This window comes from Myxine glutinosa, chromosome 5, assembly GCF_964187855.1.
Source record: "Myxine glutinosa chromosome 5, kmMyxGlut1.1, whole genome shotgun sequence".
In the NCBI taxonomy this organism is placed as follows: Eukaryota; Metazoa; Chordata; class Myxini; order Myxiniformes; family Myxinidae; genus Myxine; species Myxine glutinosa.
The window spans coordinates 104,435,506-104,460,939 of NC_136265.1; the positions used below are offsets into that span (position 1 = coordinate 104,435,506).

General features: G+C 46.5%; 1 protein-coding gene across 9 annotated transcripts in view; it reads left to right on the plus strand.

The window, feature by feature from the left end:
* The first annotated feature begins 324 nt into the window (after positions 1-324).
* Positions 325-25,434, plus strand: part of LOC137427291 (protein 4.1) — a 100,060-nt gene continuing 74,950 nt past the window's right edge. For 4 of the 9 annotated variants that reach the window (XM_068116684.2, XM_068116687.2, XM_068116686.2 and 1 more), the window contains exons 1-2: positions 325-517; positions 649-745. The gene's annotated coding sequence lies outside the window, so the exon portion shown is untranslated. Of the gene's footprint in view, positions 518-613; positions 746-25,434 lie in introns of those variants that run through there. The other 5 variants (XM_068116685.2, XM_078778455.1, XM_078778453.1 and 2 more) reach the window with 4 other exon arrangements.

Consider the following 25,434-nt stretch of genomic DNA (forward strand, 5'->3'; position numbering starts at 1 on the left):
AGTTCAGCCGCAAGTTTGTTCACATATTACATCCGCAAATAATGCCATGTTTCCACTCAAGGGGCGAGACGAACGGACCGTAAAACTTTAGTGGTAAAGACGTGATGACATCATCACGTCCTCCCGCTCGCTTGTTGCAGCTCCACTGTGAAATGCAATGATTATATTAGGCGATTCATGTGTTGTTAGAAAAGATGAAAACGTCAAGGTTTAAATAAATATTGATAAATGCAGACTCTGGTGGATTACGCGGAATGAACGGACAAATCTGTGCTGAGGATGGGATGGGGAGCGACGTAAACGTGGTGGGCCTTTTACGTCATTACGTCGAATGACGAGCGGAGCAACAACGAAGGATGTCGTGTGGGCGTGAAATTGGCCTTGAGACGAGAAAGAAAGACTGAAAGAAGAGGAAGATTCGGAGTGTTCACGGCGAGGGATCTGAACAAGTCGAGATAAGCATAGCGAAGAAGAAGAAGAAGAATAAAAAGACAACAACACCGGTTGGGTGTCTGAGGTAAAATCGTTCGTCCTCGAGCCGGCCATTCTCTCCTTGAACACAAAACCAATGAGGACACTTCGTGGTGTCACTCCAATATTATTTACGTCGTACCCGTCATTCGTTTTTCATCTCATTCTTTCCCTCAGTGGTTCCTCGACTCGGTCGTGTCAAGATCGCGGGAACATTGAGGGGAAGAAATCGCACCGGGCGCTGTGTTTTACTCGTTTGGCAGTCGCCATTACGGTGAGAGAGAGAGAGAGACTACGTACGTACGTGTGTGCGTACGGCTTGGCAGGCATTTTATTGGCCGTGTACGTGTCGGCGTGTGTCGAGGTCGTGTACGTATATTTACGCTTCACGCTTCTGTGTATTATTTGCTTTTCCATTACAAACCTGCATTGGACACGAGCTCGGCACAGATGGTGTGAGAAGGTATTTTGTACGGTGCTCTGTCTGTCTCTGTCTGTGTGTCTCTCTGTCTGTGTGTCTCTCTGTCTGTGTGTCTCTCTGTCTGTGTGTCTCTCTGTCTGTGTGTCTCTCTGTCTGTGTGTCTCTCTGTCTGTGTGTCTCTCTGTCTGTGTGTCTCTCTGTCTGTGTGTCTCTCTGTCTGTGTGTCTCTCTGTCTGTGTGTCTCTCTGTCTGTGTGTCTCTCTGTCTGTGTGTCTCTCTGTCTGTGTGTCTCTCTGTCTGTGTGTCTCTCTGTCTGTGTGTCTCTCTGTCTGTGTGTCTCTCTGTCTGTGTGTCTCTCTGTCTGTGTGTCTCTCTGCCTGTGTGTCTCTCTGTCTGTGTGTCTCTCTGTCTGTGTGTCTCTCTGTCTGTGTGTCTCTCTGTCTGTGTGTCTCTCTGTCTGTCTGTGTGTCTCTCTGTCTGTCTGTGTGTCTCTCTGTCTGTCTGTGTGTCTGTCTGTCTGTCTCTCTCTCTCTGTCTCTCTGTCTGTCTGTCTCTCTCTCTCTATCTCTCTGTCTGTCTGTCTGTCTCTCTCTCTCATCATTGTGTACACCAGCAGTGTACTCCTTTGATGGGGGAAATACAGTATATGTACTGCATCTATTTACAGTCCATGTCTTTCACGAACCTGTTGGCCAGTCCTGACGTTTGCCTGAAGGTGATTTTGGCAGCAATGAGTAATTATGACTTCTGGCGATTATGTAGCTGTTGCTTATTTCTGGATGTACAATCGTCACATCGGTTACAGTGGACAACACCCATTGATGTCGGTTACAGTGGACAACATCCATTGATGTCGGTTACAGTGGACAATACCCATTGATGTCGGTTACAGTGGACAACACCCATTGATGTCGGTTACAGTGGACAATACCCATTGATGTCGGTTACAGTGGACAATACTCCTTGATGTCGTCAGGTACAGTGAACAATACCCATTGATGTCGGTTACAGTTGACAATACCCATTGAAGTCGTCGGTTACAGTGAACAATACCCATTGATGTCATCGGTTACAGTGAACAATACCCATTGATGTCGGTTACAGCGAACAATACCCATTGATGTCATCGGTTACAGTGAACAATGCCCATTGATGTCGTCGGTTACAGTGGACAATACCCATTGATGTCATCGGTTACAGTGAACAATGCCCATTGATGTCATCGGTTACAGTGGACAATACCCATTATTGTCGGTTATGGTGAACAATACCCATTATTGTCGTCGGTTACAGTGGACAATACCCATTGATGTCATCGGTTACAGTGGACAATACCCATTATTGTCGGTTATGGTGAACAATACCCATTATTGTCGTCGGTTACAGTGGACAATACCCATTGATGTTGTCGGTTACAGTGAACAATACCCATTGATGTCGTCGGTTACAGTGAACAATGCCCATTGATGTCGTTGGTTACAGTGAACAATACCCATTGATGTCATCGGTTACAGTGAACAATGCCCATTGATGTCGTTGGTTACAGTGAACAATACCCATTGATGTCATCAGTTACAGTGGACAATACCCATTATTGTCATCGGTTACAGTGGACAATACCCATTGATGTCGTCGGTTACAGTGAACAATACCCATTGATGTCGTCGGTTACAGTGAACAATACCCATTGATGTCGTCGGTTACAGTGAACAATACCCATTGATGTCGTCGGTTACAGTGAACAATACCCATTGATGTCGTCGGTTACAGTGAACAATACCCATTGATGTCATCGGTTACAGTGAACAATACCTATTGATGTCATCGGTTACAGTGAACAATACCCATTGATGTTGTCGGTTACAGTGAACAATGCCCATTATTGTCATCGGTTACAGTGGACAATACCCATTGATGTCGTCGGTTACAGTGAACAATACCCATTGATGTCGGTTACAGTGGACACTACCCGTTGATGTCGTCAGGTACAGTGGACAATACCCATTGATGTCGGTTACAGTTGACAATACCCATTGAAGTCGTTGGTTACAGTGAACAATACCCATTGATGTCATCGGTTACAGTGAACAATACCCATTGATGTCGGTTGCAGTGAACAATACCCATTGATGTCATCGGTTACAGTGAACAATGCCCATTGATGTCGTTGGTTACAGTGAACAATACCCATTGATGTCATTGGTTACAGTGAACAATGCCCATTGATGTTGTCGGTTACAGTGAAGCATGCCCATTATTGTCATCGGTTACAGTGGACAATACCCATTGATGTCATCGGTTACAGTGGACAATACACATTATTGTCGTCGGTTATGGTGAACAATACCCATTATTGTCATTGGTTACAGTGGACAATACCCATTGATGACATTGGTTACAGTGAACAATACCCATTGATGTCGTCGGTTACAGTGAACAATACCCATTGATGTCGTCGGTTACAGTGAACAATACCCATTGATGTTGTCGGTTACAGTGAAGAATGCCCATTATTGTCATCGGTTACAGTGGACAATACCCATTGATGTCGTCGGTTACGGTGGACAATACCCATTATTGTCGTCGGTTATGGTGAACAATGCCCATTATTGTCGTCGGTTACAGTGAACAATACCCATTGATGTCGTCGGTTACAGTGGACAATACCCATTATTGTCGTCGGTTATGGTGAACAATGCCCATTATTGTCGTCGGTTACAGTGGACAATACCCATTGATGACATCGGTTACAGTGGACAATACCCATTGATGTCGTCGGTTATGGTGAACAATGCCCATTATTGTCGTCGGTTACAGTGAACAATACCCATTGATGTCGTCGGTTACAGTGGACAATACCCATTGATGTCGTCGGTTACAGTGAACAATACCCATTATTGTCGTTGGTTGCAGTGGACAATACCCATTGATGTCGGTTACAGTGGACAATACCCATTGATGTCGGTTACAGTGGACAATACCCATTGATGTTGGTTACATTGGACAATACCTATTGATTGAAGGAATGGCAGTAATGTACTCGCTGTAGGTAGGCGACGAGTAATCAAGCGAATTGTATCAGTAATCCTCCAAATGTAACAAATGCTGGAGGTCATCTGCAATCACAAAGCTTCAGATTGGTCCTCATATAATACATGAGGCTGTAGGAACGTTTCTGAGACCCCTACCCCATTCCCACCAGTACTTGCACAAACATTTTGCAGGAGTTTGTCAATCGGGATTTTTGCTTCACGATGACATTTTCACTGTTCCGCGTGCAGGGCGTAGAAGCGTCCCTCGGATGAACGTTAAACTGGCGTCCCACCTGACCTCATTCGTTGGACGTTAAAAATCGCAGGGTATCCCTGGTGATCTATTTCCAGCACCCTGAACAAATTAAATCCTGCTCTCATTTACAAAGGGGCACTGCACCATTGGTACAGCTGCACACCCAGCAAATGATGTCACCCATAGCCATGTGTTTTGTTTTTTTGCTCATCTGGAACGAAGTTCAGGGGAGCTTACGCGATGGCGCGTCGTCCGTCAGTCCGTCTGTCCGTAAACGCTTGAAACCTCTTCTCCGAAACCATGGAACGGATTGTGACCAAACTTGGTACAAATTATATTTGTTATGTTGTGACTAAAGTTTGTTCACGGTATTAAAAAAGATCGGGGTCTAAGGGGGTCTTCCGGGTGTCGAAGCGGCTCCAGCTTTGATCTCACCCCCCCCCCCCTCCCAAAATGGGAATTTGTTTTTTCCTCAGAAACTACACACACGATTTCGATGGAACTTGACTACAACCTAACACCACCCGTGCTGTACCAAAGTTTGTGCACGGCATTAAAAATACTTGCCCCTTTGAGGGTTTATGGGGGGGTGGGGGGAGGGGTTGTGGGGTTGCCCCCCAAAATTGCCCCTATTGCCCCTATGATTTATTTTATACAAAGTTGAGGCTCGTGTAAGGATACTCATGTGGCGCTTACGAAAGAAGAAGTTCCCTCACAAAGAACTTGCTCACAGGTGAAGCCATTAGGCTCTTGGGCCCCATCAAGCCAGTGCTATGATTACCAACCTATGGTTGTTTATCCATGCTCAATCCTTGTTAAATGCTGAGCATCAAGGAAGAAAGCGGCACGTACGACTTATAAAGTCTTTGGTACGACACTGTGTTGACAGTGAGGTTTATACCTGAGTTGAGATTCCTAACCAGGCTAGACAACTCAGGATTGAGTCAGCATTTTCCTCAAGCTATCCTGCCCGTGATATACCTGTACATGTCGGTTACCTTTACAAATCACTACTTGGACTTTTCATTTCTCGCATTTTGCAATATTAGCGTCATTGTGCTGTCCGCCATGGTACCGGTTGAGGTCAGCTTTGTACACTCAACTTTGAGCTGTCTGGAGGCATCCGAAGGTCGACAACCTGGAGGTGTGCGTCAAAGATCCTGCGGTCTCTTTCGACAAAGTGGAGGCGAGTCATCGATCAAATGGCAAATTCGCGTAGTTAAGGCAATGGCAAACCACGCAGCACAACCACTGGGCAAGAGACTGCTTGGGCAGCACCGGCCCTCTGCAGAGAGTATGGCAGATGTTGTTCGAAATATTAAGAATTCTAAGAGAATGTTCTTTGTGTTGTTATTTTTTTTGTGGATCAGAAAACGTTACATACTGTTCGCACTTATCTCTGTGTTTTGGAAACACTACGTAATGAAACTTGGTGGGCATGTTGTGTGTGAGTGACACGGGAGATATAAATTTTTAAAGATTTCAAAATTGTTCTTCACCATTGAGAGTTGGGGCCAAAAATAATAATATAGCACGATATCTCAAAAGGTTACGGACGAGTTATGACAAAACTAGGTGAATGAGTTGAGATGAGGTGACAAGAAAGAACATGCCCAATCGATTTTGGTTCAGGTTTGAATCCAGATCTGGCCTATCAGTAACAACAACAACATGCATTTTAAGGCCATTTTCCCTACTCGAGCGGGGGTTAGCCTTGCGGTCCCCATGACGATCTTCTCCATCTTACCCTATTTTCTGCATCTCTCCTTGTTAACCCCCTTGCCCGCATTTCTTCTTCCACCACCTTCAGCCAAGTCTTTCTTGGTCTTCCCCGTCCTCTACTTCCTTCTACATTAATTTCCATCGCTCTTCTCAACCAGTCACTTTCATCCTTCCTCAACACATGACCAAACCATCTCAACCTGTTCCTCTTCACAGCATCAATCACAGGCTCTATTCCCATCATCTTTCGCAATTCATCTTTTTTTTTTTTTTTTTTTTTTTTTTGTATACAACATCGAGGCTCGTGAAAGAGCGAACATTAATCACACAGAAAGTCAAACCGACGCATAAAACACAAAATAAGGGGAGCGGTAGACAAGATGGGGAGAGAGGGCGAAGAACACAAACACAACATTTGAGAGCAGGGACCGAGAGACATCGAGAGATCTGTGGGAGGGAGAGGGCTTTGGGGGGGGGGGGGGGGGTGAGGCATGGGAAGGGGCGGGGGTGGGAGAGGTATAAAACATCTATCTATAATTCCAGTAATCTCTGTGTGTGTGTGTGTGTGTCTGTGTGTGTGTCTGTGTGTGTGTCTGTGTGTTTGTTTGTCTGTGACCGCTGTTTCTCGACAACCACGGGTCCGATATACTTGAAACTTGCCAGGTATATTGCTGGGGACCTGAGGATGTGCCTTTTCAAGGTTTCATATTAATCGGAGAAGTAGTTACCGAGCTATGGCGATTTAGCCGTTCGCCGTTCGCTTTGGCTTTGCGAATGGACCAAACCATTTCATGTAAATAGAGGGGGGGGGGGGGGTTCTACCGTACTCGCAAGCCGTTCGCTTTGGCTTTGCGAATGGACCAAACCATTTCATGTAAATAGAGGGGGGGGGGTTCTGTGGTCGTTACTGCCACGTGGTTTCAAAGTTTTTTTTTTTGTTGTTGTTGTTTGCACGCATGTTTTTTTGCACCCACGTACGGGCACGCCCTAGTATGTACAATGCCAGGACTTCCAGGAAAGAAGTTGGAATTTCAAACAAGGTGGATCTGGGGTGAATTAGCGGGGGTAGAAAAGATCAAGGTTTTGGATGGGGGAAGATAAGAGATGTTGGTGAACAGCTGTTTTAAAGACCTGGAGGGAGGAGTGGGATTGAAGGGAGTGTGGGAGTTTGTTCCAGAGGCGGGAGAAAATAGGAATGAAAGAGTGAAGGTGAGCAGAGAGCCGAGATTTCAGCAGTTTAACCATCAGAGGGTTGCTGGCAGATCTTGTGCGACCTGTAGGAATATTTGGGGGACAAAGCACAGATAGAGCTGGAGGAGCAAGGCCGGAGAGGAGTCGGTAGAAGACAGAAAGACCACCTACATGCCTGCGGTGAGTGAGTGAAAGGCCCTCGGAGATAGCTTCATCGCGGGAGATTCCAATGATTCTGAAAGCTTTGGTTTCAACAGCGTGAAGCCGAGCTAGGTGTGAGGCAGGAGCACCGGCCCATAGGGGAGAACAGTATTCCATTGAGCTGCGGATGAAAGCCTTGTATGCGGTGAGGAGCTCAGGTGTGCCTAGGAAGGACTTCACACGACGGAGGATGCCCAGTCGGCGACTGGCTTTGGAGGCCAGCTTGGAAATGTGGTTTCCCCAAGAAAGATCATGGCAAATAGTGAGATCCAAAAGCTTGAGCGACAGAACTTCTTGGAGAGGATTGTTGAGAAAGTAGATGGGAGGTTTGTCCAGTCGATCTTTTCGGAGAGACACAGCAAGAGTGTGAGATTTGTCAGGATTGAAAGACATGTCCACTTGTTTGACCAGTCTGTGATTTTGTCCAGGTCTTCAGAGAGTGAGGAGGCTGCAGACTGCCGATCGGAGGGAAGAGGAATGGAGCGGCAGAGAGTGGAGTCATCAGCAAAGAGATAGAGAGGATTTTCCAGAGAGTCGGAGAGATCATTGATAAAGACCAGAAAAAGCACAGGGCCCAGAACACTGCCTTGCGGAACTCCAGCCTGAACAGGAAGGGGAGATGAGAGAAATCCATTCAGGGCCACACGCTGACTACGACCAGAGAGGAAGTCCGCAAGCCATGCATGGAGATTTCCATGGATACCATAGGAGGAGAGTTGGGTGAGCAGAGCTGGATGCCAGACCGTATTGAAGGCACGTGATATGTCAAGGGAGACAGCTCTGATTTCCTGTTTGGCATTGAGGACCTCCATCCATTGTTGAGACAGCAGAAGCAGCATGTCCAGAGTAGAATGACCTGGTCTGAATCCAAATTGATGATCGGAGATCAAGCCATTGGAGAAGAGGAAGGATTTGATATCCGAAGCAATGATGGATTCCATGACTTTGCTGATAATTGGGAGCAGGCTGATTGGTCTGTAGTTGCAAGGATTTGTTTTTGCACCTTTTTTGTGTAAAGCGGTAATGTTTGCTGATTTCCAAGATGCTGGCAGATGACCTTGAGCAAAAGATAGGGTGTAAAGAACAGAGAGAGGGTGAGATAGAGCAGCAGAGCAGGATTTTAGGACCCATGGGCTGGTGCCGTCTGGTCCAGTTGCAGAATCAGAGTCGAGGTTTGACAAAAACTCCTCCACCTTGTCAGGAGGGAAGGACACAGAGTCCAGGAGCCGCTGGGTTCGACTGGGAAAGGTGGGAACAGAGAGAGGGGTTTGGGACACAAGATTTCGAGGCAAACACGGAGTTGAGGCATTCGGCTTTGTCATGTGCGGTGTCAACTGTGTAGCCATTTGAGGTAAGGGAGGAGATGGAGGGAGAACAAACACGAGAAACGGATTTGACCAGACGCCACCAGGATTTGAAGGAAGGAGACAGGTTTGAGAGTTCATTCTTGAGTGTGGAGAGATAGTGCTTCCTGGCACTCCTGAGGGTAGACACACACTTGTTCCGAGCTTGGTGGAAGGAACTGAGATTGCCTTCAGTTGGATTAGCCTTCCAAGAGGCAAAGGCAAGTTGTTTCAGGGCAACTGCCTCACCACAAGATTCAGTGTACCATGGACGGGAGGAAGGGTAAGACAACTGAAGACGAGATGGGATAAATCTGTGCATGAGAGAGAGCAGTTTGCTTTGGAAGAATTGATGTCAGAGGCAGTGGAGATGGGAGACCAGTCCAGATGATTGATGGCTGCTTGAAGACCGTCCCATTCGGTCTGAGTGAAATGCCAGACTCGTCGATGCTGAGGAGGCTCTCTGAGAATGGCCAGAGAGATGTCCACTTTAACAAGCACATGATCAGAAGAACCAATTGGAGCAGAAGAAGAGCAGCAGACATTATCAGGGAAGTTTGTCATAACCAAGTCTAGAAGAGAAGATACTCCATTGGCTGAGATCTGGGTCAGGAAATTGACAGATTGTGTCAATCCTCTTGAGTCACAGAAGTCCTTTGCTGAGGTGCCATGACTGGTGAGAGAGGAACCCACACCCAACCAGCTGGCATGATGACAGTTGAAGTCACCACATATGAGGAAGAGAGAGTTGGGATGAGTGGATAGAAGTTGGTCCATGTTGTCAGACAGTGAAATGTAAATGGAGTAATCACTGTTTGGAGGACGGTACAGAACGCATATGAACAAAAGGTGGGAGCGGAGAGGAAGCCGCATCCAGATGTACTCCTGGGGGTGAGGTGGAGAGAGGGCAGTGCAAGGAGAGTGAGGAAGAGAGTTTTTGATAAAGATAGCCACCCCACCACCAGGGCGAGGTTCAGGTCTATCATACCGGAGGAGGGAGTAACCAGGAAGAGATATTAAGGAATCAGAGACATCTTGAAGGAGGAAAGTTTCTGTTAAGCAGATCAAGTCTGGATTGTCAGAAGCAACCTGTATGGAGAGATCAGTCAGGTTTGAGCGAAGGCCCCGATGTTTGAGGTCCATACCGTCAATAAAGAGAGAGGGGGAGCATCGGGTACAGGACAGGGGAGGGGAGGGGTAGGGTAAGATGAAGGATGAGAGGGGGAGGTAGGGAGAGCAGTCGATAGTGTGTCAGAGATTACAGAAGAGTTACAAGAAAGGGAAGGATGAGGAGGATTTGTCTTCTCTCTCAACGATACTCCGCACATCCACTGAAGCATTCGCATTTCCACCCTTTCCAGCCTTCGTTGCTGCTCTACGTTCATTACCCATGTCGCGCTCCCATAAATCATAACACTTCTCACACATGACGCATACACCTTTCCCTTCAGCTTCAACGACACTCCCCTCCTCGTCAGCACGCCACTCAGTTCAGATTCATATCAGTATCAGTGGGGTACAAAACGTAAACTATTCACCTGGTGGAGGTAGGCACTCTACCGAGTGCCGTTCTTGTTGAAAATGTTATTCCACTTTCTCAATTATTGGTTTCCATGGCCTACTGTTACCCTTAAGTAAGTAACCTTAAGCTCTCAAGTCTGTATCGTATGAGTCTCACTTTGTGAGCCTGCGCTGACAGATAGATGAATACGCCTATCTTATGCCATGCACGAAGTGATAAGTGGCAGCACTCAGGTTGCTTATTGCCCTTTTTGTAAGTGAAATACGCAGAGTAGTACGATTTTGATCGTGCAGTTCGTGTCATTTTTTAATCCTTTCCCAACTTCCGCAGATAACGGATTGATGAAGCGAAGAGGTGCTGTCTACGTTCCGGCTGTCGCGAGTTATTGTGATCTTTTTGACAGGAAGGTTTGCTGTGTTTAGGGAATGCCATCAGGCCTATCGTGGCTTCCACTGTTGGAAATAGAAAGTTGGCTGCGTTACTGTTGCATCTGGCAATGTCGTTACACTTTCACATCGATAACGAGCCAAGGACAAACCAGCACACAATGTCATAAACTTGTGCTCACACCATCCTGAGATAAGTGTTCAGATGGGGAAGAAGATTCGGTGGCGTAATGGTTAGTGTGTGCACTCAGGCTGGAAGGTTGGTGGTTCGAACCCCGGTCGACTCATACCAAAGTCTTTAAAAATGGTACGTGCTGCTTCCTTGTTCAACAACCAGAATTTAAGAGACACGGCCAAACAACCATAGGATTGCAACATTGCGCAGCCTTTGATGGGCCCCGTGGCCTCCCGAGTGGAACTACCTTGTAAGGGAACTTGTCTACCTGTCAGATTTGTTTGAGGATTTCTGCTTTTGCCTCCAAATTGGTCTTTCATTTTTATGGTGGTGTGGTGTGGTCTTGTAGTTTCTTGTGGTGTGTTTCAGCTCGTGCCTATTGAATAATTGCATTTCCCTTTATCATTCATTATTATTATTATTGTTATTGTTGTTCCCTCCAATCCGTACTAGTACATTGGTTTAAAGAAAGCAACTTGTTGGTTAATTTTCCAGTTCTAGAAATTTTGGAGGAATCCACAATGCTGGATTGGGTTGAGGGAAGAAGAGGAAGAGCTGCGTATGTGCTGGATGGATGGGGTAAAGGCTGCAACCAAGATGTCTCTGCCAGAGCTTCAGGTAGCAGTGCAGGATAGGGATGTTTGGAGAAATCTGATCATGAATGTCACCAGAAGTTGAGCACAACTTGGCGGAACTAGATAATGGGGGTTAAAGTCAGGTTAATCCCTTCCTGATTTTATCTGAGGAGTAAAGGAAGAGTAATGGGATATAACCTAATGTTATATGTTCTCCCTTGATATTTTGCCGTTGTGGGTTATCTTTGGTGGCGGAGGTTTCGTCTTTGTCTTGTTTGTTTGTTTGTGAACAGGATATTTCAAAATGTTGTCGACGGATTCGGACGAAATTTGATGGAAATGTTGGGTATGTGATGAGGCCAAAATGATTGGATTTTGGTGAAGATCTGAATCTGGATCCGGATCTGAGAATTTTTGAATTTTAAAGTGAATTTTTGCCAATGAGAGACGAGGCCAAAACGATATGTAGCACGATATCTCAAAGTTGCGGACGACATATGACAAAACTATGTGGATGAGTTGGTTCGGTGACGAGAACAAGCCGATTCGATGTTGGTTCAGGTCCGGATCCAGATCTGGCCTATCGGTGGGATACAAACCATAAACTGTTCAGCCTGGTGGAGGTATGCGCTCTACCGAGTGCTCTTCTACTTCTCTTTGCTTTCTAATTTGCAAAGCTCTTTTTATCATTTCCGAGCATATTTTAAATACCGTATACATGAAACTACTACCAATACTACTTTCATGGCCATCTTTGGGGATGATGGGAATGGGGGAAGAAGGGTTTGCTGCAGGAGGCCTGATCGTTTCAATCAGTTGAGATAGGAATTTGTAATTTATCCAAAGCACCGATGATAGCTGGCCTGCTCTTCACAAAAGACACCGTGTGGTCTTTCACCTTTCACATCCACCAACTAATGCCAGCGGACGAGACAGCCGACTAAATGTCCCTCCTAGGGACGGAGCACTTTTCGATTCAATGCCCTCCTTGCGAAGCACCGAATCTATGTTTGTAGTCGGGCTGGGAATCGAACCCAGACGAGACAACTTAAAGTAATCGTGCAGCCGGTGCACCATCCTGTCACCATATAAACTATCTGGTGAATGGTCGAAGGGCAGAGTTGATCATAACCACAAAGAAGAAATGATAAAATGGTATAAACTGGGTTACAGGTAAAGCAATGCCGAGTTCCCTCTTCAGGAGCGAAGTACTTTGACTGAAATTTTGTTCATGGGAATACAAAGCGACCAGGTATCGGATTTGAATGTACCGTTGCTGATATATCGTTGAATATTAAACTTTCACAATCATTGGAAGTGATCCACCGAATTGCAGGTTCTGCTTGCCGTGTTGACGGCACAACAATACGCGATTCTGAAGTGGTCTTGAAGTTCAAAGTCCTCGAGGCGTCGATTCAGATACCATGCCAAAGCCTGGGTGTTTGAAACACCAATCCTTGTATATCGAGCGGAATGCGCACTGAATTTGGCACGCCGGTTAGGTGTGCCGCCTCTGGATGATAACGTGGCACTGAAGCTGGCATGATATGTTTGGGATTGTTTTGAACGGTGATGCGGGTGTAGGGGTGCCATACAAACCGTATTTGCGGTAAGCTCATTTCTGAGATGCTCTTGGGTTGCTCTGATGAGCGTGCTGCCTGGTGGAAACAAACTTAAAACAGTCTCTCTGATGTTTCGCATCATGAAGCAAACTAATCTTGTGAACTCCGTGTGAAGCCGTCCATTTTGTCGGCAATCCGGTGAATCTAACAATATCCAATGGCACCTTTCATCAGTGATTCTTTGGACTGCACCAATGGTGGCATAGACCGTGCCAATAGATCAAATAATCATTCTGAGTTATCTGCCCCGTGGTTGGTCCAAATAGCTTCCTTAGCGGAGGTAATGTTTCCAAGGCACATTGCAGGGCACAGGAATGCGGCGCGTGATTGCCAACCACATTGGGTTTGGAATTTGAACCTCAATTCACAAGATTGCTATATGGAAACAGCCGGTTGAGCCAACCCCCCTCCCCCCCCCCCCTAAAAAAAAACAACATATTAAATGGGATGTGTAGTTCGAGTAAAAAAAAAAAGAAGGGAAAGTTTAAGGGGAAAATTGCTCCTTTTTTATTTTTGAAAATTTTGAGAAAATTCTGAATCTTGTTTCTCACAGAGTCCTTTAGGTGCTTTGTTGCAAACTCCAAATGGGCCTTCATGTGTCTTTCACTGAGGAGAGGTTTCCGTCTGGCCACTCTGCCATAAAGCCCAGATCGGTGGAGTGTTGCAGTGATGGTTGTCCTTCTGGAAGTTTCTCCCATCTCCACACAGGATCTCTGGAGCTCAGCCCCAGTGACCATCGGGTTCTTGGTCACCTCTCTTAACAAGGCCCTTCTCCCCCGATTGCTCAGTTTGGCTGGGCGGCCAGCTCCAGGAAGAGTCCTGGTTGTTCCAAACTTCTTCCATTTAAGAATTATGGAGGCCACTTTGCTCTTGGGAACCTTCAATGCAGCAGAGATTTTTTTGTAGGCTTCCCCAGATCTGTGCCTCGACACAATCCTGTCTCTGAGCTCTGCAGGCAGCTCCTTCGACCTCATGCTTGGTTTTTGCTCTGATATGCATTGTCAGCTGTGAGACCTTATATAGACAGATGTGTGCCTTTCCAAATCATGTCCAATCAATTGAATTTACCACAGGTGGACTCCAATCAAGGTGTAGAAACGTCTCAAAGATGATCAAGAGAAATGGGAGGCACCTGAGGTAAATTTGAAGTGTCATAGCAAAGGGTCTGAATATTTATGTAAATGTGATATTTCAGTTTTTTTTTTTAAATAAATCTGTAAAACTTTCTAAAATCCTGTTTTCTCTTTGTCATTATGGGGTATGGAGTGGAGATTGATGAGGGAAAAAATGAATTTGAACGATTTCAGCATAAGGCTGCAACATAACAAAATGTGAAAAAAGTGAAGGGGTCTGAATACTTTCTGAATGCACTGTACATACCAGCTTTATCTATCTATAATTCCAGTAATCTCTGTCTGTCTGTACGTTTGTCTGTGACCGCTGTTTCTCGACAACCACGGGTCCGATATACTTTTAACTTGCCAGGTATATTGCTGGGGACCCGAGGATGTGCCTTTTCAAGGTTTCATATTAATCGGACAATTACTTACCGAGCTATGTCCAAAAAACGATTCAACCAATCAGAGAGCAGCGAACGATCGCGTGTGCCGGCGTTGCGAATGGACCAAACCATTCCATGTAAATAGAGGGGGGGGGGGGTTCTGTGGTCGTTGCGAATGGACGAAACCATTTCATGTAAATAGAGGGGGGGGATTGTCACTGTACTCGCAAGCCGTTCGCCGTTCGCTTTGGCGTTGCGAATGGACCAAACCATTTCATGTAAATAGAGGGGGGGGATATAATTTTAGATAGATATATAGTACGGGCATATATATAGTACGGGCATGCCCTAGTTGAAGAAATGCCGGTAACAAAATAACACAGGGAAAAATTAAATTTCTTAAATGGGACACCCCGATACAGACTCGTATACACACAAAGGGGGAAAATAAAGGTGAGCATAATGCGTAATGTTTCTAGGTACTTAGCTCTGAGTGTCTCCTGAACCCCCTCGGGAATCGTCAAAACCCGCGTCCTTGGCGGGAACAGCACAGGCCTTTGTGCACAGTTCGCTTGCAGGAAACGCAGGCCTCGATCCGCAGACTGTGTGCAGGAAACTGCAGACCTCGGTCCGCAGTTCGCTCCTCCTCACGATCACGATGATGATGTCGGAACACGACCGTTCGCCACCAAACCCCACAACCAAGAAAGAGCTCGTACTTCAACTGTTCGTTGAGACTGTCCCACCGCAAAATAGCTTATCGGCGACCGACGACCGTTCACCTCCAGATCCAGAAACCGAGAGAGAAAATGTTAGCCCTCCAACTCTTGTACTCAAGGCCCTGATGTCATCCGACCCCGCCCGTCCCTGCTCCTATCAGTCAGTCCCTCTCTTTGTTGCTTGACAAATCTCACCAATCACTGCTCTCCGGGGCGTAGCCTCCCGGACCTGCCTGCTTGATGTTATCACACGTCGGTGGTATCATCGTTGGTGCTCAAAGTCTTGTTTCCGGTTAGCTTTTATTTAGTGTCTTTTAATGCGATATTGCCTGGCTTTGTGTGTGTGCTGCATTGTCATAAGGAACAGAGGAAAAATAACAGAGGCCATTTACATACAGTGGATTTACCATTAATCCCTAACTAATTGACATAATCCCACCCCTCTCATGGGGGCACTTATACACTTAAACGACATCCGGTCTAAACGGATCCCTACTTATTTACATGGGGGTTCTTCGTCTTCATCGCGACATACAGAGCATGGTAATCCATACACTTCACTTCTACCTGGACTAAGGTAACCATTGCTTACCCCCCCCCCCCCCCCACAAACGTAACAATGTGTATGTGTATATATATATATATATATATATATATATATATATATATATATATATATATATATATATATATATATATTACCACTGTGGTAGTAGGTAGTAAGTATGATTGACGGAATTCAAAACTGCAATGTGGAAGTTGAATTATTGTTTAGAGAAAGTTTGACGTTCATAAGGTGTATATATATGTATATATATATATATTATATAAAACATGTTGAAGTATGGTGGGAGGAAAGTAAGGATATGGCCGTTGGTCGGGGAGTATATGTTGAAATGTTCTGCCATTTTCCGGCGAAGTTCTGGATGCCTGGTTCTCCTTGCCCTCTGATTCTCTCGCTCCCTGGCTCTCCCCCCTCTCACCTCGTGGTTCTTTCTTGCCCCCTGGCTCTCCCCCCTATCACCTCCTGGTTCTTCATGCCCTCTTGCCCCATACTTCTTCCCCCTCCTCTCGCCCCATGGCTCTTGCCCCCTTCCGCCTGTGGTTCTTTTCCCCCACCCTCATCTCATGGTGCTTCTCTCCCTCCCCCCCATCCCCACCCCCCACAACTCCCCTTGCTTTCATCTTTAAAGCTGCGCTTGATTATGTGTTTTGTGTCTGGCTCTCCTTTTCCGCATGTAATGACTAAAGGCCATATTAAATTTGTTTGTGTGATTGCACATACATAAGTTTCCAATGATATAGTAACACACATGAAGCCTTTTCATATCTGGGGGACTAGTTTCTTGATGATGCATTTGTTTTGGCTGCTCATGTCCTTTCATTACCTCCATCCACCTTCGGATGGATGTTATGTTTTCACCCCCTGTTTGTCTGTCTATGAACAAGATATCTCCCCAAACCCCCCCCCCCCCTTCCCTGCCTCCTCCCCCCAAGGCCTCTCCCTCCCACAGATCTTCCGTTGTCCTTGTCCTCTGCTGTTGTACTTGTGTGCTTCCCTCTCTCTCCCCATCTTGTCTCCCGCTCCCTCTGTTGTATGTTTTGTGTCCGTTTTTTTTTATTTGTGATTGATGTTGGCTCTTGCACGAGCCTCGATCTTGTAAACAAACAAAAAAAAAATCTCAAAAACTTGTGGACGGATTCGATCTAAACTTGGCAGAGAGGGAGCGTACGTGACAAGGACGAAATGATTAGATTTTGGTGAAGATCCAGATTCGGATCCGGCTACTAGAATTTTAAAAGTGATTCTTCACCATTGGGAGATTGGGCCAAAAACGATACATAGCAGGATATCTCAAAAAGTTGTGGACGGATTTGGACGAAACTTGATGGATCGATTGGTCGTGTGACAAGGACAAATCGATTCGATTTTGGGGAAGATCTGAATATGGATTCAGACACGAGAGTTATTTAATTTTTAAAGTGATTCTTCACCTTATAAAGGTCGGGCGAAAATCGATATACAACATGATATTTTAAAAATTTATGGATGAGTTATGACTAAACGTGGTGGACGAGTTGGTTTGGTGACAAGAACAAGCCGATTAGATTTTGGTTCAGGTCCGAATCCAGATCCGGCCGATCAGTAGGATACAAAACAAACTGTTCAGCCTGGCGGAGGTATGCATTCTACTGAGTGCCGTTCTAGTTTTAAGTACTACAGACTACAGACTACTTTAAGTTCAACTACAGACCAATCAGCCTTCTCCCAATTATCAGCAAAGTCATGGAACCCATCATTGCTTCGGATATGAAATCTTTCCTCTTCTCCAATGGCTTGATCTCTGATCATCAATTTGGTTTCAGACCAGGTCACTCTCCTCTGGACATGCTGCTTCTGCTGTCTGTCTCAACAATGGATGGAGGTCCTCAATGCCAAACAGGAAATTAGAGCTGTCTCCCTCGACATATCACGTGCCTTTGATACCGTCTGGCACCCCGCTCTGCTCACCAAACTCTCCTCCTTTGGTATCCATGGAAATCTCCACGCATGGATGGCGGACGTCCTCTCTAGTAGAAGTCAACGTGTGGCCCTGAATGGGTTTTTCTCATCTCCTCTTCCTGTTCAGGCTGGAGTTCCCCAAGGCAGTGTTCTGGGCCCTGTGCTTTTTCTGGTCTTCATCAATGATCTCTCCGACTCTCTTGAAAATCCTCTCTATCTCTTTGCTGATGACTCCACTCTCTGCCGCTCCATACCTCATCCCTCAGATCGGCAGTGTGCAGCCTCCTCACTCTCTGCAGACCTGGACAAAATCACAAACTGGGCAAACAAGTGGAACATGTCTTTCAATCCTGACAAATCTCACACTCTTACGATGTCTCTCCGAAAAGACCGACTTGACAACCCTCCCATCCACTTTCTGAATAATCCTCTCCAAGAAGTTCTATCACTCAAGCTTTTGGGTCTCACTATCTGCCATGATCTTTCCTGGGAAAACCACATTTCAAATCTGGCCTCCAAAGCCAGTCGCCGACTGGGCATCCTCCGTTGTGCGAAGTCCTTCCTTGGCACACCTGAGCTCCTCACCACATACAAGGCTTTCATCTGCAGCTCAATGGAATACTGCTCTCACCTCTTGGCTGGTGCTCCTGCCTCACACCTAGCTCGTCTTCACGCTGTTGAAACCAAAGCGTTCAGAATCATTGGAATCTCCAATGATGAACCTACCTCCGAGGGCCTTTCACTTACTCACCGCAGGCAGGTTGGTGGTCTTTCTGTCTTCTACCGACTCTTCTCCGGCCTTGCTCCTCCAGCTCTCTCTGGGCTCTGTCCCCCAAATATTCCTACAGGTCGCACAAGATCTGCCTGCAACCCTCTTTTGGTTAAACTGCCAAAATCAAGACTCTCTGCTCACCTTCACTCCTTCATGCCACTTTTCTCCCGCCTCTGGAACAAACTCCCTCACTCTCTTCAATCCCACTCCTCCCTCCAGGTCTTTAAAACAGCTGTTCACCACCATCTCTTATCTTCCCCCATCCAAAACCTTGATCTTTTCTACCCCCGCTAATTTCACCCAAAATCCACTTTTTTTAAAATACCAACTTCTTCCCTGGAAGTCCTTGGTGTCCTTGTGTTTATACCTCTCCCACCCCCGCCCCCTTCCCACGCCGCCTCCCCCAAGCCCTCTCCCTCCCACACATTCCCGATGTCCCTGCTCTCAAATGTTGTGTTTATGTTCTTCCCCTTCTCTCCCCATCTTGTCTACCGCTCCCCTTTTTATATACTTTGTTTGTTTGTCTGTTTGATTTGTTTGTGTGATAAATGTTCGCTCTTTCACGAGCCTCGATTATGTATACAAAAAAAAAGAAAAAAGTATATTGATTCGGATACAAGATTGTTTTTGTTGACATCTTAAATTAGGCCGCTTGATATTGCTTCTGGTGCTCGGCTCCCAGGTGGAAAATCCCATTTGTTCATTTGTCTATTGTGTACATACTAATGTTCTTGTCCACCATTAATTGTACGTACAAACCCCTGTATGAATTAGCCTTGGATACTTAAAAATAGCACAGCAAGAATGAGGCCCTTTTTTCTTTAGGAATTTACCTCTCTAACCCCTCATGACCTCTTTTCATCTCCTGTACTGTTACCCTGGTTACTAAATAATATGCACCATCTCCCTCTGATGAGCTTTATTTATGTCGAACCACGATCTGTGATATTGCTTGGAGTTCAGAAAGTACCGATCTGCGTGTGTGAAGTAATTAGCTTTTTTCAGCCCATTTTGCATTGCTGAGTGTAGACTGTATGAATTGTACTTTGATTTGAATGCTACCCTCCGCTACAAAATGGTGTCAGCGTGTTCTGAAGTGAATCGTAAGTAGAGAGAAATGTAAATTAGACTGAGCTGGTATTAGAGCCGATAGGAAAACTTAGTGATGGGTTACAGAGAAAATGCTGAGCAACTGTAATGATTGAAGTCCTTCGTTTAAATTCTCGAAAGTATCCTGTATCCATGTATTTACAAAGTATTTGTATCCATGGAAATCTCCATGCATGGCTTGCGGACTTCCTCTCTGGTCGTAGGCAACGTGTGGTCCTGAATTGATTTCTCTCATCTCCTCTTCCTGTTCAGGCTTGAGTTCCCCAAGGTAGTGTTCTGGGCCCTGTGCTTTTTCTGGTCTTCATCAATGATCTCTCCGACTCTGGCAAATCCTCTCTGTCTCTTTGCTGATGACTCCACTCTCTGCCGCTCCATTCCTCATCCCTCAGATCGGCAGTCTGCAGCCTCCTCACTCTCTGAAGACCTGGACAAAATCACAGGCTGGTCAAACAAGTGGAACATGTCTTTCAATCCTGACAAATCTCACACTCTTACGATGTCTCTCCGAAAAGACCGACTGGACAACCCTCCCATCCACTTTCTCAACAATCCTCTCCAAGAAGTTCTGCCGCTCAAGCTTTTGGGTCTCACTATCTGCCATGATCTTTCCTGGGAAAACCACATTTCCAAGATGGCCTCCAAAGCCAGTCGCCGACTGGGCATCCTCCGTCGTGCGAGGTCCTTCCTTGGCACACCTGAGCTCCTCACCACATACAAGGTTTTCATCCGCAGCTCAATGGGATACTGCTCTCCCCTCTGGGCTGGTGCTCCTGCCTCACACCTAGCTCGGCTTCACGCTGTTGAAACCAAAGCTTTCAGAATCATTGGAATCTCCCGCGATGAAGCTAACTCTGAGGGCCTTTCACTTACTCACCGCAGGCAGGTTGGTGGTCTTTCTGTCTTCTACCGACTCCTCTCCGGCCTAGCTCCTCCAGCTCCGTCTGTGCTCTGTCCCCCAAATATTCCTACAGGTCACACAAGATCTGCCAGCAACCCTTTTCTGGTCAAACTGCCAAAATCAAGACTCTCTGCTCACCTTCACTCTTTCATTCCTCTTTTCTCCTGCCTCTGCAACAAACTCCCTCACTCTCTTCAATCCCACTCCTCTCTCTCTTTTAAGAAAGACCACCCTCAAGGTCTTTAAAACAGCTGTTCACCACCATCTCTTATCTTCCCCCATCCAAAACCTTGATCTTCTCTACCCCCGTTAATTTACCCTGATTCCACTTTTTTGAAATACCAACTTCTTTTCCTGGATGTCCTGGAGCAGTGTCCATGTGTATTATACTTCACACACCTTCCCCCCACACCCCTCCCCCCCCCCCAGCATCATATTTATTCTGTGCAGAGAAACAAACGAACAGAAAAACAGACATACGGACTCAAATGCAATACCCTCTCCTCTGGCAAGGGTAAAAATATAAATATTTTGCACATTTTATTCTAAAATTGTTTTGATCAGTTTTTGTTTTTCTTCCTGGTTATTTTCAGAAGTACATCCACATCCACCTTAACAAGATGGTTATTTAACCATGTGGAGCTTCAATGGGTTACTGTATATAGATCAAAGTAGATCTGAGAATTGATTTTGTAGATTCTTTGCACAATATTTAATATAACGGCTCCTCGCCACTGTTGGGTGTGCCATCATTCCAGGTGGCGCAGCCCATGGTGGTGGGGAGCCATCTGTGGGTGTCTCTGCCACTGTGGGCTGTGATGTCTGGTGCCAAAGAGGGGGCCTAGGTGTGGTGTTCACCTTTGCTCGCCAACAAAGGGTGGTGGACTCATTCACACTCTAGGCTGCGCAGTGTCCAGGTTGCATTGTTCTGTGGGGCATCGTTGATGGTCCAGACTGCAACTCCCCTCTGAATTGCATTGTGTTCCAACGCTTCTGGGTGGGAGGCGGGATGGGTCGCATCTCGTGTGGCCTGAGGGAAGAGGGTCATACACCGAGGTGCCTTCGCCAATGCTTTGGGACACTGTCCTTTCGGCCAGCTGAGTTGTTATTGGGATGGTCGTGGTGACATTGATGGGCTCCTGCTCAATAATGGACGGGCGTGCCTTGTGTGTGGTGTTGTTGGCCTTGTGTGTGGTGTGCCATGGGCTCTGTGGATCGCCCCTTCGGTGGTGGTGGCCGCTGTTGCTTCTGGGAGCAGTCCGTAATCCGCCGCAGTGCTCTCCTGGAGTATGTTGTTGGCCTGCTCACTGCTCTAATGACTGGTCGTCTCGGCGGAACCAGGATGATCAGTAACTTTAGGCTCAGCAATGAGCAAGATTGGGTCATGGGAAGTCTTACTCCTCTCTGTTCATTTATATCCTTTATTAGTCCCTCACCCAGGGACGACTATAGGTTTGCTCTATATCTGTCCGTCTGTACTTCCGTCCCACCTGTGGTTTTCTGCCATTCTTTCCCATACCTTTTAACATATTCAACTGAAACGTGGTACTTGGTCCTTATTATGTTAAGTTACAGAATAAGTTTGAGTATCGGAGCGTGTCACCAATTTTTCACGGAGTTATGCCCTTTTTGGACCTAGAAAATATCACATTATACGTGGGTCAGTTTTCCAGACTTTCCCCCTTATCCTTTAACATATTGAACTGAAACTTGGTAGGGGACATGTATTGCAAACCAATTCTCCCTCTTGTTTTAATTCCCTTGCGTTCCTTTTTGTTTCTGTTTTATTTCGTAGTTTTGTAATTGTGTTGTTTGCTACGTTTTTTGTTTGTTTTGTTTGCTACGAAGTGTAATTTCAAATAAACCATTCAAGCGATGAATGATCTATATTGAGCTATATCCGGATGCAGACTTGCACACTCACTGAAAGGTGAGAGGTCTCCGAGCTCCCATTGCTGGGTTCAAATCTCGACCCAGATATATAAACTGCCACCCTGGGTTTTCACATACAGGGTGAAGCATCAAGGCATTGCCTTGCAGGTCGTTGCATCACCGTGCACGCTTACTGCCTTCCTCAGATAGACACTAAGCTCGGTGTCACGGCTGCTCGCATCAGATGGTGGATGTCCCTCCACACACCTGGTCGCAAGAGATACGGGTTCGCGAGGCTCTTTATGTAACGGACACAATTTTGGAGGCATTGGATTATTCCCAAGATGTTCTGTTGAAGGGCAAACGCGTCAACCTCAGGAGATTTTATTACAGAAAAGGATTTTTTTCATTTGATTCCCAAAAGAGTTCCTGTAGTGACATTCGCTTTCACACATCATTGGCTGCCGCACACGTTACGGGTGAGTTTGAAGAGTTATGCTGTCTTACGAAAACGTTGATGGAAGGTTCGGTGATCGTATGGTCGGGCAAGTTTGACTCAGCTCAGCATCCTGGGAACTTGGTTTTGTGTCTGCTCTTCGCTCTCCTCGGTTTGGGAGGTTCCACGACATTCTTCAACGACTCCTTTCCATCATTCCGGCATTATTTGGAATCGACACCAATCTGGTTTGTTGGATGATTTCATCTTTTTCGTCCAACTAAAGAATGTAGAACATGAACGGCAGATTTAAATGATTGACGTGCTAAATGTTCCTGTAAACCGCAGGACACATGACTTTTTAATGACATTTGTCACTCAGGAAGGAAAAGCCGGGCATTGTCTGGACTGATAGAATCTATGGCTTCAGTAAAGTCCGTCTAGCTCTGATGAAAATCGGATTTAACATCAATTCTGGTTTTTATTAAGGTCCATCAGATAGACTATGTGGAGAGAAAGTGTTGTCAAAATCAGGACAGATTAAAAAATCCCCTTCTCTCTGTCTTGTATCATTCAAGCGTTCACCTTGTGACATTTTTTGGGGAGTTGGACGCAGCAGGTGGCCACCTGGTCCATCATGCCTGTGCTGTATCGAAATTTCATCCGTCCGACCATATCGGTGTATTGATTTGATATCAAGTGGGAAAGGGATGAGTGCGGCATTAGCAGTGTTCGTTGAGCTTATTGTGTTTTACTAGCAAGTTGCTTGTGCCCGGACGGGATCACGAAACTGAACGGGGTAGGCGGCAAAAATGCAAATGGCGTCTTCTGTCATAGAGCCGGCAAGCTGGGACCAACAAGTCGCATTTATTGGGACATCTGATGCTATTTGTATGCTCCAATGGCGGCGAGGTGCTCCATTTGAAACCCTTTGTTCGATGCACGTAGCTTTTTGATGCCTCGGGTCTGTAATAAAAATTTGCGTTGGCATCGAAGCCGGTCACCGACCAATTGCAAATAATATGATTTATGAGGAGGCCTGCAGGGTGAGGCGTGAACAAACAACAAACAGCACCTTCACCTTTTGATGAGACTCTCCCACAGACGTCACAATCCCTACACGTGTATATAATCACCGATTCATACGTAAACTACCTACCAGTCCTTCCAATATCCATGTACCCATTTATCTCCAATGTTTCTAGATGGTGTATCCCGTAGAGCAGGGGCGGGCAACCTTTTCAGAGTGAGGGCCAGATGAGACTTTTGGAAGGAGATCGCGGGCCGGAGTGAAAAACGAAATCTCAGAATTACTATATTTTGTTTACATGAATAGATTGTACAAAAATTGCATTGAACACTCTACAAATCAATGAGACTGCTGGTGCTGTTTGCCATGAAGAAGTATTTCCATGTCTGGCTCGATGGTTGAGGTAGACAACAGAAGAATGTCATTGAGGTGGCGGTCCGAGAGTTGGGAGCGAAGGTGAGACTTCGTGTACTTCATTTTCGAGAAGAGCTGTTCACAGCAGTAGGTGCTGCCGAACATGGCCACAATGCGTTGGACATGGGCAATGTATTTTTGAAAATTGTTAGAAGGGAGAACGGTGTCGCGGAAGAAGGACAATGGAGAAGAGGTGCGGAACTTCGCCTTCATTTCATCGTTGCACTGCAGCTCCACCAACTCCATCTGTAAGGAGGCAGGGGCGTCTTCCACGGGGAAGTCAAAGGGAGCAGTGAAAAGCTTGAAGTCCGCAGCCAGCACCCTGACTCCTGCAAAACGGGAAGCAAATTCCTCATGTAGAGAGTTGACGACACTAACGCAAGTGCCCAGGTCCACATCGTCAGGGGCACATGCAGCAAGGCGAGGAAAATGCACAAACTGACCAGAAGCCAATTGAGCCTCCCACAAGCGCAGTTTAACCTCGAAGGCAGTGATGTGCGCGTACATGTCTGTCACGAGAATGTCTTTGCCTTGCAGCTTTATGTTGAGGGTGTTCAGGTGCGCCGTGATGTCCGTGAGCAGGGCCAGGCGAGCTAGCCACCGCGGATCAGAGAATTGATCAGCGTGGGGAAGGTTCTTCTGACGTAGAAAGGTGGCAATCTCCTGCTGTAGGTCGCACACCCGAGACAGCATGGCCCCACGACTCAGCCAGCGTACCTCACAGAAGTAGAGCAGGTCATTGTAGTGCACGTTCACCTCGTCCATCAGTGCCTGGAACTGACGATGGTTAAGGCTGCGGGAGAGGATGGAGTTGACGACCTTCACCACGACAGACATGACACCAACGAGGTTGGCAGACTTAGTGCACAGGGACTCTTGGTGGATGATGCAGTGCATCTTGTTAATGGGCTGAGTGTATCCGGCGGCTGCACAGTGACGCACTAGCAGCGAAGCGGCGCCCTTCTTCTCACCAACCATCGCCGGGGCACCGTCGGTCGTCACACACACCAGACGGGAGAGGTCCAGGGAGTGCTGATCAACACACAGAAGCACGGCGTCGCAGATGTCTTTCCCAGTGGTGGTGTCACGCAGCGGGACAAGCTGGAGGAATTCCTCACACACTTGAAAGTCAGCGGTGACGCCACGGATGAAAACGGACAGCTGGGCCGTGTCCTTTGTGTCGGTGCTCTCATCCAGAGCGAGGGAAAAGGCGACGAAATTTGAGCTGCGTGTTTTGAGTGAGTCGTGCACGTTTTCCGACA